The 13,506-nt window shown below is 39.5% G+C and overlaps 1 long non-coding RNA gene and 1 other non-coding gene across 2 annotated transcripts; one reads left to right on the top strand and one right to left on the bottom strand.

Annotated features, from left to right (window-relative positions):
• Positions 1-937: 937 nt before the first annotated feature.
• LOC145771724 (uncharacterized) lies at positions 938-11,718 on the top strand. Its single transcript, XR_014289254.1, has 3 exons — positions 938-1,107; positions 6,461-6,495; positions 11,585-11,718. It is a non-coding gene; the product is annotated as an uncharacterized LOC145771724 (long non-coding RNA).
• LOC145773042 (U6 spliceosomal RNA) lies at positions 10,415-10,521 on the bottom strand. Its single transcript, XR_014289462.1, has one exon. It is a non-coding gene; the product is annotated as a U6 spliceosomal RNA (small nuclear RNA).
• Positions 11,719-13,506: the final 1,788 nt, after the last annotated feature.

The raw sequence follows: 13,506 nt of genomic DNA, 5'->3' as shown, positions 1-13,506 counted from the left end.
CAAGCTGTAGAGGTTTTAGAGAGTCGTAACTATATGCCATAGGCTATGTATAATTTGCCAGCAATAAGCCTATGAATCGCTATTTAAAAACATTGGCCCGCGAGATTAAAAAAATGGTTTTTGGCCCGCGATGAAAAGAAGTTGGACCACGCTGTCCTAACTAACCATACTGTAGCAGTTGGAGGTCTATGTGGCAAACAGTATCAAGGTGAAAGTGATAAGTGGAGGTAACAGACAGTCTGGAGGTGGAGTGTTGATGTCATAATATCAGCACAGAAAAACAAATGTATTTCGATGTGATCGAAATAATAAATGGCTTACAGTTTGCTCATTTATTAATATATATATATAGAGAAGATTTGAGTACCGGTAGTGCTAATAGTTTTTGAAAGTTTATTTGAGAGTTATGATAACTTTACTAGATTAAATTTTTCACGTAAATAGCATTTAGGCTACTGTAGAAAAAAAGTTGATTACTGTTCTTAGTTAATATAAATAACACTTCAATATCACAATGAAAAGATATCGACAGGTAGTGTTTTAATTTAAACATAAAATTTACGATTTCTACTAGCTGGGTTAAAGCAGTGATTCCCAAACTTTTTTTTTTCACATATCTCGCAGAACGGCTGAGTGTGTCATCTTACTGTATAAAGCAAATGAGTACACACATGCAATTTCTAACAACCAAAAAATGCTCTATCACTTCAACGTTTCTGTATAAACTAAAAAATATCTAGTAGTTATCCGAACGACCAATTGCCCCAACAGGCTTTGTGTAGTCATGAATCCTTTAAGCTCGTGTCTTCCGCCTTTTATTACATTACATTTAAAACAACCGGTTTACAAATTGCACATTGCTTTTCAGAACTCTGGAGTGACAGGCTACTCTTTCTTATTAAAACAGATTGTTGATACTTGAGCTGCTATGGAAAGGTGTCTATTATCGACTAACTGCTGATAAGGTTAAATAACACGACGACTTTCCATAACAAAGTGATTGAAATAGTTTTCCGCACATTCCTGCAATAAATACAATATGGAAAAATTCGATGTAAGCTCCCTGATGAAATTGCTTGGAGAGTCTGGAAAATTTTCAGAATTGCTGTAAGTAAACAAGTGATTTATTTGAATAATTGTTCATGCAAAATACATCAATCTTCTAAACCGTCTGGTGCTAGAACGAGAAGACCTTTATTTAGACTATCTGTATTATTTAGCGAAGGATATTCTGAAATGAGTTTATAAAACATGAACAACTTTACAGCCATTCTCACTACCCGAGGCAGAAGTGTAATTTACAGGGCGTCAAATATAAAGGTCTTCTAACACCAGACGTTTTCCATTTGATCCCATACCCTGCTGAGTAAAATAAACCATGAATAAACTAATCAATACCTTCAATCAATGACAACACCTTGAACACAAAACTATTACTCAATTGTGAAAGGGCTTTGACATTAGCAAAATTTGGATTTCTGATTAACTTTGAACCGCTAAGTAGAAAGAACGATCTACCTGGCGTCAGCACAGGAAGATCGCTCGAAGTCGTGTGTAGTGTAGGTAGGCTACTCTCCCACAACGGTAAAAATTCAATTGACAGGCAAAAGCAGCGGTTGTGGCATAAAAATTAGTGATGCGATACCGATGTAATATAGTCTGTACATTCATACCAAAACCCCAGTTAGTAGGTATACATCTCTGTTTAGGGGCCCACCCATATATATATTTAGTTGGTGCAGTGTTTTTCCACAATTTTAAATAAAAACTGTCTTAATACTGTTACAAAAACTCAACATTTTATAGCTTAAGCTTCATCGGTTTTGTATTGTTGATCATCATTTGGAATGACTATTTTAAATCAGCGATACCAGTAAATCTATGCTATTTTGTTGGAGTTTACAGAAGAAATAGCCTAATACTACGCTCTCGCTTTCTTGGAAAATGTTTTTCAACGGTTGATAGCATAACTTAAAAGCTCGTGAAACGATGAAGACGTTCAACAGTGGCATCCAGAAGCGTTGCCAGGAATCATCAAGCGTATACTTTTGCATTCGGGATTTAAGCTCCACGTCACAAAATTTTGTGTAACTACCTTATTGAAGTGGGAGGCCTGTTTTGCATTCAACCCAGCGTCTTATTATTATATATATATATATATTTTTTTTTTTAACCATAGAGAAATAAAACATAGTAACTTTAGCGGGTTTAACATACTTTATTTCACACAAAATATAACATAATTAAAATAAAATAAACTCAAACGTTTTCGACACGTACGTGTGTCCTCATCAGGAATTAAATTTGCAATACATAAAATGAAAAATCGTAAGATAAGTTTGACTATGCACTGTAACTGTAACGACACTCTGGACTCAAAGCACAAACTGAACAAATGATACGAGAATGATTGCGAGTAAATTATGCGGTGGGAAACAGATCACGTGAGGTGTAGACTTTTTTTTTCAAGACAAACACTGCGTCATTATTTTCTTTAGTTTTTCTGGAAAAAAGAACAACAAGCTGGTAGCCTATAAAGAAACACACGATCGAATAGATTGGCAAGAAAAGGGAAGGCTTTGGGCTACCTCCGCAGTGGGCTACCACAGGCTGAAAATGATGATGACGTTGATGAAAATCTTTTAGTTATTTTAGTTAACTTTCATAGCTCTTTGCATTGTCATGTAGGCAAAGATGGAATCCCAAGAGATTGTGGAGTCAGTCTTATGTTTTTGATCTGAGTTCTCAACACATGGTTTGATAAACATTTTAGGCACCTTTAACACTTTGCTCCTCAAAGGGAGGCCAGATTTGCCCCCCCCCCTCATATTTCCGTTGATTACTTGAAGCACAGTAATGTCATGCACTTGGTTTTTCTTGACTTTTCCTAAAATTGCCAGGCGGATCTGATGATACTAAATTTGATGCTAAAAGTTGTGTAGTTTTCTTGTAAATTCAAGATTTTGGTGAATTTTTGCTATTTCTAGCTAACTTCTAGCAAAGCGTGAGATGGATTACACTGCGATCACAAGCCATAAGCTCATAATTGCTTCGTGAATCGATATGCGCGAGCAGAGAGGAACATCCTCTTGTTTTCCTTTGTTTGGTTTGACCTCAATAACACAAAGCGCGTTATTTCTAATGCTACAAAAAGAAGCCAGTGGTCACAAAATTGTTAATTAGAAACAATAATAGCAAACGTTTTTTGCGTCATCAGCTTTACGAAGAAAAGCAATCTATGATCAATGTAGGCCACAAACTATTCAAAACAGTTGTTTCAACCAGCAAATATCCATTGACGAATAAAAAGCGTTACAATAAGAAATCTTCCCTTAGGTAGTGAGTAGTGACATGAAAAACCTGGTTTTGAAATAAACGTTCTATGGAAATACTCTCATTGACAAAACTTTCCATTGAGGAAATGTATCACTTCAAATGCTTTTGGAAGAAACTGAAAAAATGGCGTTTTTGCAAACAGTAATGGTGAGATACAGTATGCTCAAAATTATGAGATCACGTAGCAGCTTACTCGATGACTACATGTCCCTTCGCTGCTTTATGTCGCCTACGCTTACTTGTTATGTGTTGCATTTTTGTTCGACGGTGCACTGTGTATTGTTCCAAAGAGCGCAAAATAAAGATGATAATGCCTCGTCTTCACTACAAAATATTTTGTATTGTAGACTAGGCATAATGCTCGGCGTCACATCAGACAAACAACAAATCGGCTTTCTTGATCATTGATTCAACATCTGAATACCTTGCGCCAATGTATAAGAGGCCGGCTATTGTGAAAACCCGCCATTTATAAACGATCTGATTATTCCTAAAGTGGGATAAACTAATGGATCAAAGAATGAAAAAACAATGCTGAGAAAACTAAATCTAAGTGACGAACAATACCGATGTCTTCATTTATTTTGGAAAAATTCTGCCTAAACTTATCAACAAAAAATACCGAAAAAAACGGCAGGGATCCCGAAAGCAGAATTTGCTCGACTTTGGCATGAATTTAGTCAGACAGCTAATAAATCCACACATACAATAACGGCCACTCAACGGCTATAATATTCATAATCAACCTGGTTCTGGGCGGTTTATGTAACAGTTCAGGGGAAGACACTACTTGAAATGGTGCACCACACAAAAGATTTTCAATGTTGATTATGGATTTTTAAAAACCGGTGTGGATTGTGCTGCACAGTGACTTCAAGTTTAGGACAGAAAAGGCACAAAAATGTCAAGATAAAAACAAAGACCTTTTGGGAAATTTGTGGGAATCATAACACGATGCAAATACCATAAACGCGTAGTTTGCATGCTGCTCTAAGCTGGCCGGTAACCACAAAGGTAGACAACAAAGGCAGTTTATAACTAGATAACAGCGTAATAAACATTATAAATACGTAACCCGACAGTTTTCTTTTACAAGCGTTTTACGTCTAACAGTAAAGTCTCCGCAAAATTTTTGTAAAGCGTTTACAAACCATGGTTATGTGAAATTATTCATCATTATTATTTTTACTTTTCGGATGTTGTAAAACGTCATCAGAAAAAATCACAAAAAAACATTTCATTACTTCAATGTAGTAGGCCTAAGAATTTTTTATAGAATTGTAGCCACGTTATATCAACCAAGAAGCCATTTTTTGGCAATATGAAGTTATACAAAATAATTTGCAATACTGCAAATGTTTGAAAAGAATCTAGGAAGTCTTCTCACAATCTAGCACAAAATGATTGTGTTTATTGTATCTCTGCAATATTTTTTATGACAAATTTTGAAGCTTCGTTGTAATCATTTTTATCTTTCAAGTCATAAGTCCACTTTTTTTGGCCAGAAACATAATCGCTGCTTTGCTCTTGTATCGCTTCGTCGCGTTTACGCGTATTTTTTGTGTTCCAAACAATAACGACCAAGTCAGCAATTCAGTCCTTTTACATTGATTCAACATTTGTAAACGTTAAATTAATGTAGATCTGCTGACTGTGGGTTTATTTCACATTTCCTTTGTTTACGCATGTTCCTCACTGCGCTGTTGAATTGTTTTGACGCTGGCGGACTAAAATGCATTTTCAAATTGATTGACACAATCTTCAATAAAAAGTGAACTTCAAACTTAGCTTTGTTGATGTAAATGCTGTATTTTTAGTGGATGTAATTCATGAGTTATGTTTATAAACACCCGTAAGCCAAATGACTTATGATGTAGCCTGCATGATATTTGTGATGCGACTTGACACAAATCCACAATTCCAAAAGCGTCTAATTTGAACTTAGAAATTTCAGATAATTTCAACAGCTTGTTCAATTGTCTTCTCTGTACTAAAAATATTCATACTACAAACTCAATTGTAGACCTAAAATACACAAACGAACATGTAAACAGCTATTCAAGTAGGCCAAGGTGTTACTTATGAGAAGTTTGGTTCCATAAAACAAGAAGCTGGCCATGGGTTTCGCAAAGCATTAGTTCAGGACAAAAATATAAAACAACGCAGTTTTGTTTTTTTTCAAATTCATGTAACAATGTTACTCTGTAACTATTTTATAATTAATGAGTAGCCTACAATAAGATTTGCTCGCATGTCGTAAATCTTTATCGACGCAATGAGTCGGCACACCGCACACACACTTTGTGCGGTTGATCGAGCTCTTTGTCCTTTAGAATTGTGCATGAAATCGGATTAGCACGGTTAATTAAAGGCGGCAAGTTAAATCAGAATTGTCGTTTTTGGGTACCTGTGCAAAAGTTGAAATATCAAGTTTAACATATAAAATTTTAGAATAATGACTTTTCAAACTTATAGACAAATGATTTTTTTTTTCACACCAAAGCAACTTTTGTTGAAATAGCACCAGCGGATCACACGTAACAGCTGATTGAATTTGATCCAAAAACGGCCCCCCCTTGAGCAGTTAACTTCCAAAAAAACGTTGAAAAGCAAAGGGTTAATAAAAAGTAGAGGCCCACTAGTAAATTTCGGAGAGGGGGGGGGGGCGAGATGGTGCTCACACTGTCCTGTAAAGTACGCCTTCTTTTTTGTTGTATATGTTCAGTTTTCATCTACCGCCGGACTTGCGTGGTCATCGCTTGCTAAACTAAATTTGCTGACTTGTTGCATACCAAGTATTGGCTTGGTCAGTTTTTAGTTGCTTAGGTTCATCATTTACCAGATTCAGCCACTTGCTGAAATGTTGCTAGCTCAGTTGTCACTTGCTCAACTGCAATGTGATGAGGTCACAACTGCCGAGTTGTGGGAGACTCTTTTTATGCAGCCTACTATCGGTTATTTTTTTATTTCGTAATAAGCTAATGCAATTTGTAATGTTGATGTCAGTCTCTGTAAGTTGTTTTACAACTTCTCCATGACTCTCTTTTTCATAATGTTTAGTTTTTTACCTAAACCTACATGCAAGCCTCTAATAATGACTATTGTTTATTACATTACATTTCAGAGAACAACAGCAGAAACTGATTGACGAGGCCTCAGGTAACAAAGGATTAAAAAAATTGTTGCAATGTCAATAACATTTGAGCTATAAATAAAATCGTCGTCGTCGTGTGAGCGTCTGGGGCCGAGGGTCTATCCTTTTACCACCCCAGATTCACGATGTTCCCGAACTACACTGGAAGGCTACTAGAGAGCAGCCAGTCTTTGGTTTCATCATCCATGACACGCAGACCTTCCACTGCGTTAGGTGGCTTAAAGATGGAGCAGTCATTGATGATGTGGTCTGCGGTCTGTTCCTCGGCACCACATTCACAGGAGGAGGAAGAGGCCATTCCCCATTGATGCAAGGTTGAGCGGAAAAGCCCGACGCCTGTACGGAGACCGTTAAGGCGCACCCATGCCTGTCTTGGTAGTGTTAGACCGATGGGGCGTGTGTCGGCGTCGGGGATGAACGAATAGAGTCTGGTGGCGGTTGACTTCCATTTAGAACTCCATTTATGGTCCGCCCAAGCAGCCGCAGAGATGTCTTGTACATTAGTTTCGTTGATAAGAAGTTGAGCGGCTGGCACGAATGGGTGTCTTGATTTCAGTCGAAGGGGGTGCTCGTTTGGGAGAGCAGAGATCTTGTGGTGGAGAAGGCGGTTAGGCTCCAGTGCCCGTCGACCGAGAGACAAAGTGGCTTCTTCGCGACGAAGCTCAGCGGGTTGGATGCCAGCGAGAATGGGGAGGTTGTCCAGTGGTGTGGGACGCAGGCATCCGGTCACTGTACGCAGGGCGCTGTTTATGGCAGTGTCGATGTCATGGCAGTGAGCACTGCGGCACCAAACAGGTGCACAGTACTCTGCTGAAGAGTAGACAAGGGTTAAGGCTGCTATACGCAAAGTGTCATCCCTCGCCTCCCAGCTAGAGCCTGCCAGGCGCTTGAGTAGCGCAGCGCGGGATGTGAGTTTCTTGCGCAGTGACACCAAATGGTGGCGGTATGTGAGCGATCTGTCCAGTGTCACCCCAAGATATCTTGGTTCGGGGCAGAAGGACAGAGATTTTCCGTTGTTCTGGACGTGTAGCTCACGATCAGCTTCCCGATTATGGAGGTGGAAAGCTGCTGCCACAGTTTTGGTTTCGCTGAGTTTCAGTCGCCAGTTCTGGAGATAGGCTGAGATAGTTTTCATGTCCTGGCTCAAGGTGTCTTCTAAATTTTCCCACGACTTTGCGGAGTGGAGAATTGCCAGGTCGTCCGCATAAGCATATTTTGCGGAGACCGTAGTTGGCAGGTCGTGGGTGTAGATGTTGAAAAGAAGTGGAGCCAGGACCGATCCCTGTGGGACGCCGTTTTTCAGGCGTCTCAGTCTGCTTCGCCGTGAGCTACCGGTGGTGAGGGTAAAGCTTCGATTCCTGACAAGTTCCATAATCATATTAACCATATGTCGGTCATGAAGCAGGCGAAGCAGCTTGCAAGTAAGGCCGCGATGCCATACGGTGTCATAGGCAGCTGTAAGATCTAGAAAAACAGCGCTGGCCTTCTTTTCTGCCTCAAAGCAATCCTCGATGTCTTGGGTTAAGAGTGTGACCTGATCTACGGTGGATTTTCCACGCCGAAACCCAGCTTGCTCTTTTGGAAGGAGCGTGTCGATGATTGGGTTAACGCGTGCGTAGATCAGGCTTTCGAGGATCTTGAAAGGAACACAGAGGAGGGATATTGGACGATAACTTCTTGGGTCCTCTGGTGGCTTGTGAGGCTTAGGGATCGCAACTACTAAAGCTCTTCTCCAGATTTTTGGGATTGTGAGGTGGTGCAGGCAGGAAGAGAGGAATCTACGTAACCAGGACTTGAGGGCATGGCCAGCATGGAGCATAAGCTCAGGGAAGATCTTATCGAGCCCTGGAGACTTGTGTGGTTTCACTAGGCGGAGGGCGGTGGCGAATTCCTCTGGGGTGAAGTCTCCAGAGATTGCTTCCTCTTGTGGTGTTTCCACTCGCCAAAGGGCAGATACTTCCTTGGCAACAAGGCGGGATGCCTTGCGGTCCTTTGTCTTGTAGACCCCGTTCTGCACTAGCTGGGAAGCGATGGCATTAGCAGAAACGGGGCACTGACGAGGGGAGTTTGCTGAGCGCCCAGTGAGGTTGTTGACGATGCTCCATGCTTTGCGGCTTGATTGTGAGAAGTCGATGGTTTGGACAGCTTCGTTCCATCGTTCAAGCTTCTTTGTGTCCAGTCGCTCAAGTAGTCTGGTGGCGGCGGTGTTAGAAGCAGCGCCACTTGTGGCGCTTAAGTAGGAGCGATAGAGAGCTAAGAGAGCGATAAATATGAGAGCGATAGAGAGCGATAGAGATAAATAAAATATTTGAGTTTTTCATATGTTCATTTTTGTTGATTTTGTCGTAATGATAATAATTTGATGCTGATTTTGAATTTATAATTAGGCCTACAAAGTTTGCTTCACTTTTCAACTTTGTTTTATAGTAGCCTATGTAGGTTTGGGAGAGAAGTAGGCTACTATACTGTAATTCTGGAATATTTATCATAAATCTGCGGTTTTCGGTTTTCAAACTTTTTTCATCTAAACGGCACCCCAGACAATTTCGGAAACTACTGCTGCACATTGCCTTCCCACAATATTGTTTTTGTCGATATTGCCTATCATTAACAAACTGCATTCCCAATATGAATGGTAAAAAACAAACATACGCCATTTTTCGTGAGACGTTTTTGTATGCTGAAGACAGTTTTGTATGTTTGGTGGAATCTCGCCTTAAGCTGTATTTTGATCAATGTATCCAAGTAAAATCTTTTATTGCAATGTGAGCAGTGATAACAAGGTGGAATCTCACATTCAAGTAAATTCACTTTGCAAACATTTGTCGCTGCTATATCCTACTGTCGACTAACTGGTTTGGACTCTTTTGGAGGCATTTTCTTTTTGCAAACATCTGATTTTTTTGTCGTATCCAGGTTTACACCTGGTGGTTGAAGATTTAGATTAAGTGGACGGGAAGGCAAGGAAGCCAATCTTCTTGTCCACCTTCAGGCATGCCTTTAAGTGTCCTGCCAAAGACACAGCCGTATGCTCTTGAGCGGTGTCGAACCGGCGACCTTTCGATTGCCTTTTCAGGGCTGATGATCAAGCGATCATCTGATCATCAAGCGATTTACGCAGTTAATTGCAGTCTACTGTAACATAAAGGCAAATGCTCTCTTCTCTTTTAAAACAAATTTGACGTTTTGCAGCTTTGCGTTACGGCTGCAACATTCAAAGCACCCGATTATTAATGAACGCTTGCGACCCTCTTGCGGCACACTAGTGTGCTGCGGTATACAGTTTGCGAAGCTCTGCCATGGACAAATGACTGCAAACAACTTAAAAACATTTAATAGCATTACTCAAAATCAAATATAATACACTACAAAATAACACTAATTAGTGTAGCCCAGAGGTCACCAACTGGCGGCCCGTGGGCCGCATGCGGCCCGACACGCTGTATCGCTGCGGCCCGCGGACGGTATCAGCGTAAAAATACTTTTTATGAGGAGTTAAAGAGCACGAAAGCAAAAAATACTTTCCGGGAAGCAAATTTTCGCTTTGCATACAATTCCACCGATCGACCAATCAGATTAGTTCTAGGTGAGGGTTGCTTAAAGTTATTCCAATGCAATGTCTAGCCACATTGTCCCATTGGTTGATTAAAACGTTTGTTTTCGAATTTCTGTGAGCATAGGGTTGCTTAATGCTTATTTTAAGTTTGCGAATGTCATGTAAACACTAGTGTGCGTTTCACCGTTATTGTGTTTCACGAGCAGTGTTCTCTTTATGCAAGTTTTTGTTGGCAAAATAGGTCGGTGTGCCAACTCAATTTATAATAAATTGGCAAAATATATTTTATATAAATTTAAAGACTTTTTCTGATTGTATTATAAAAACATTTAGCTTAGTAGGCCTACTGCAAAATGTTTTCTTTTAAAAGAAATATGGAACGCTTCACGATTTTGCGTGTCATCCTTGCGCAGGGACCATGCTAATCTTCTCTGTATCGTTCCAATTTTAGTATATGTACTGTCGAAGCAAGTAGCCTACTGCAAAATGTTGGTAATCAACAAATTCCTGCCACTCTGATAAGCATCGCAAGTGACAGTTGTCTATAATAAAAGAAAGACGGTTTTATAGACTCTCACAAAAAGGATGAAAAACCAACTCATTGCTTTTTTAGAGGGAAGACTGTTCATGAGTTACAATAGAATTACGATTTTTCGGTGATTTCCACAAGCGTTTGTTTCATGGTGCCTGGTGTCTTTTTTCCTGTTATTGGAGCCTATTTTTCGCTGATATGTTTGCAGGCCACTATTGTTGCCTGTATTGCGATGTGTCAAACATTTCCTTGTTTACTGAAATTGTTAATTGCAAGATATCATTTGTGAAGCGAAGTGACAACACCAATCTTGCTTGGCGATGAATATTCTGATGAAACAGCTCCGCCTCGCTATAAGTGCGCAAAACTAGTGGCCTCATTTATTAGGCATTGTTAAAAAAGTCAAAAGTGTTGTAAAAGGAGCTTGGCTTGGCAGTAGCGTTGATCTATTAATTTTGTTGCTGTGGTATTCTAACATACATATGAACAACATGCAACGCTGGATAGGCTACTGGGTACGAAATGCGTTCTTTTCTAGCATAAGAGTCAACCTACCTAAAATTTTATTAGTGCGGCCCGCCACAGCTCTCCTTAGTGCCAAAGTGGCCCGCATGCAAAACAGGTTGGTAACCCCTGGTGTAGCCCATTATATTTGTTTTGAATAACGCTGCTCTATCCTATTGCAGTAGGCTAAGTTGGTAGCCTATCAGTCATTTTTCTTTTTATAGTGTTTTAATTTAATTTTTTTGCTTGAGCATTAATTTGCTATTTCTTCTTTAGCTATATTTTTTGAACCTCTCTGTTTCTTCAAGTTATGCTTTTAGTATCTGCATTCCTCAATAGCGCCAAACTCGATTAAGAGAATTTACTGTTCCCAGACTGGTCGCTTTTTTACTTTTGATGTTAATGCCAGATGCGATTCAACCTGGTACATCCGCGACAATTCAAAGCTTAAACAATCTGTGAAAAAGCTACATAAGTTGTGTATAAGGTATTTTTTTCTTAGGACGACCATCATCCTCTGCTTCAACGTCTTCCAAGCCTGCCTTGTATGGGACTGGAACAAAAGGGGATTGTAAGAGATTACTTCAAATCCATTAGACATACACTATTTTACGTAACATCTCAACAACCTTTTTCAAACAGCCATTGTGGCAAAATCGTTCATTTTTTTAAAAATATATCTACGCAAGTGTAAATTACTTGTTTATTGAAAATTTATGCTTGTGATTAAATTATAATTGATTTCACGTTCTTGTGCATACGAATAAAACATGAACGCAACTAAAACAGTTTTCACCTATTTACGCAGTGGCATTGATAAAAGTTTGCGGCGCACCAGGACTCCACGTGCTCGGTTTGAGAATCGCTGTTTTATGCAAAAAATGTAATCCGTTGCTGATCATAACGCTAATGAACTAAAATAATTGCTAAAAATTGCCATTTGCGGAGAATTTTTATAGACTTTGTTCCACAGCAAACTCTGAAATAGGTTATTTAGATAACTTATTAAGCTACTGTACATCATTATCCAAACTTATGCCTGATTTTGAAAATTTAATTTACGTGAAATGAAAGGCGAAAAGCAATCTTCTTTTCTACAATCAAAAATCAAGCATGTTGTCTTTACGTGCCTTGCCAATGACATAGACGCGTGCTCTCACTAGGTGTCAAACCAGCGCCCTTTCAAACGGCACTGCCATCACTTGGTCACGTAGCAGACAAAGCTATATATTGATTTGGCCAGTAATGCACTTTTGCAGTCCAGTTTTCTTCTTGCTAATGAGGCAGCAATTCAAGCAACATCTTCCAACTAGCGGACTGTCTCAGTGTTAGCATCTGTAACATAAGGCAGTAAGTAATTACGTTAAGATGATGCAACTTTTGCGCAATCTTCAATTACGCGGTTATTCAACAGATAAAGAAAAGTCTAAACAAAGATTTACTCGGTTGGAGAAACAAATCGGACTATCAGGTACAAGGTTGAAAATTTGCAACAGTAACAAACTTGTAATCGTGACTTTTTAATATATCATTATATGCCGTCTCGGAGCCGAAGGTTGGCTGTCAATTGTTTCCACACGCCGCGTTCTTCCGCTCCTCTTTTGCTTCCTAATGCTTGACAAGTCAGCCCACTGTTTTACATCATCTCACCGAGTACGTTTCCTTCTTTGACTGCACCTCTTTTCTCCATCATATTGGCTACCTTCAATAACTAATTGATGTAGCTGTTCTGCCGATCCTTTCAAAATATGTCCGGCAAATTTCATCTTTTCTTTTGCTAAATCGTTTGCCCATCTTTTATGCAGATTTAAACGAAATTTTTTGTTTTGAATTTTGTCATAGGTCTGCTTGTAGCCCAGGGTTACTCAACTGGCGGACCGCAGTCCGAATCCGGACCTTCTGGATGTTGATGGTGGACCTTGAGCTTTAGAAACAATAACCTCATTGCCACGTTTCAGGGCTTCTTTAAACAGATTTCTACTGGGAGGAAGCAGTTTTTACTGTGATTAACCTAGTTGCTGGGGGCTTCGACTCCCAGACTACCCAATACTTTCTCAGAAATCCAATTCGAGTTACATTTTACTTAAAAGGTGGTTTGGTAAAGATAGTTTAACTTTCGTGGTTGCGTGTGAAATATTAACTTATTCACCGGACCGCTAAAAATATTCAACTTGTCAAACCGACCTTTGTTAAGATTAGTTGAGTAACCCTGTTGTAGCCTATCCAGGACTTCATACACAAGTCTTGGAATTCTGTTTACATCAGTTTACCTAATGCTGTAGGCTATGCTTTCTTTAAGTTTTGTCTAATCCGTGCTGTTTCTTTTTAAGCTGATAGTAGAAGATACATGCAAAATCAGAAATATGACGAAGCCTATGGTTTGTTAATTACTCTGATTAACATTGGAGAGGCAGGTTGTTTCGT

This window comes from Aplidium turbinatum, chromosome 6 (genome assembly GCF_918807975.1).
Source record: "Aplidium turbinatum chromosome 6, kaAplTurb1.1, whole genome shotgun sequence".
Classification (NCBI taxonomy): domain Eukaryota; kingdom Metazoa; phylum Chordata; class Ascidiacea; order Aplousobranchia; family Polyclinidae; genus Aplidium; species Aplidium turbinatum.
This window is presented reverse-complemented; position numbering and strand designations above follow the sequence as displayed.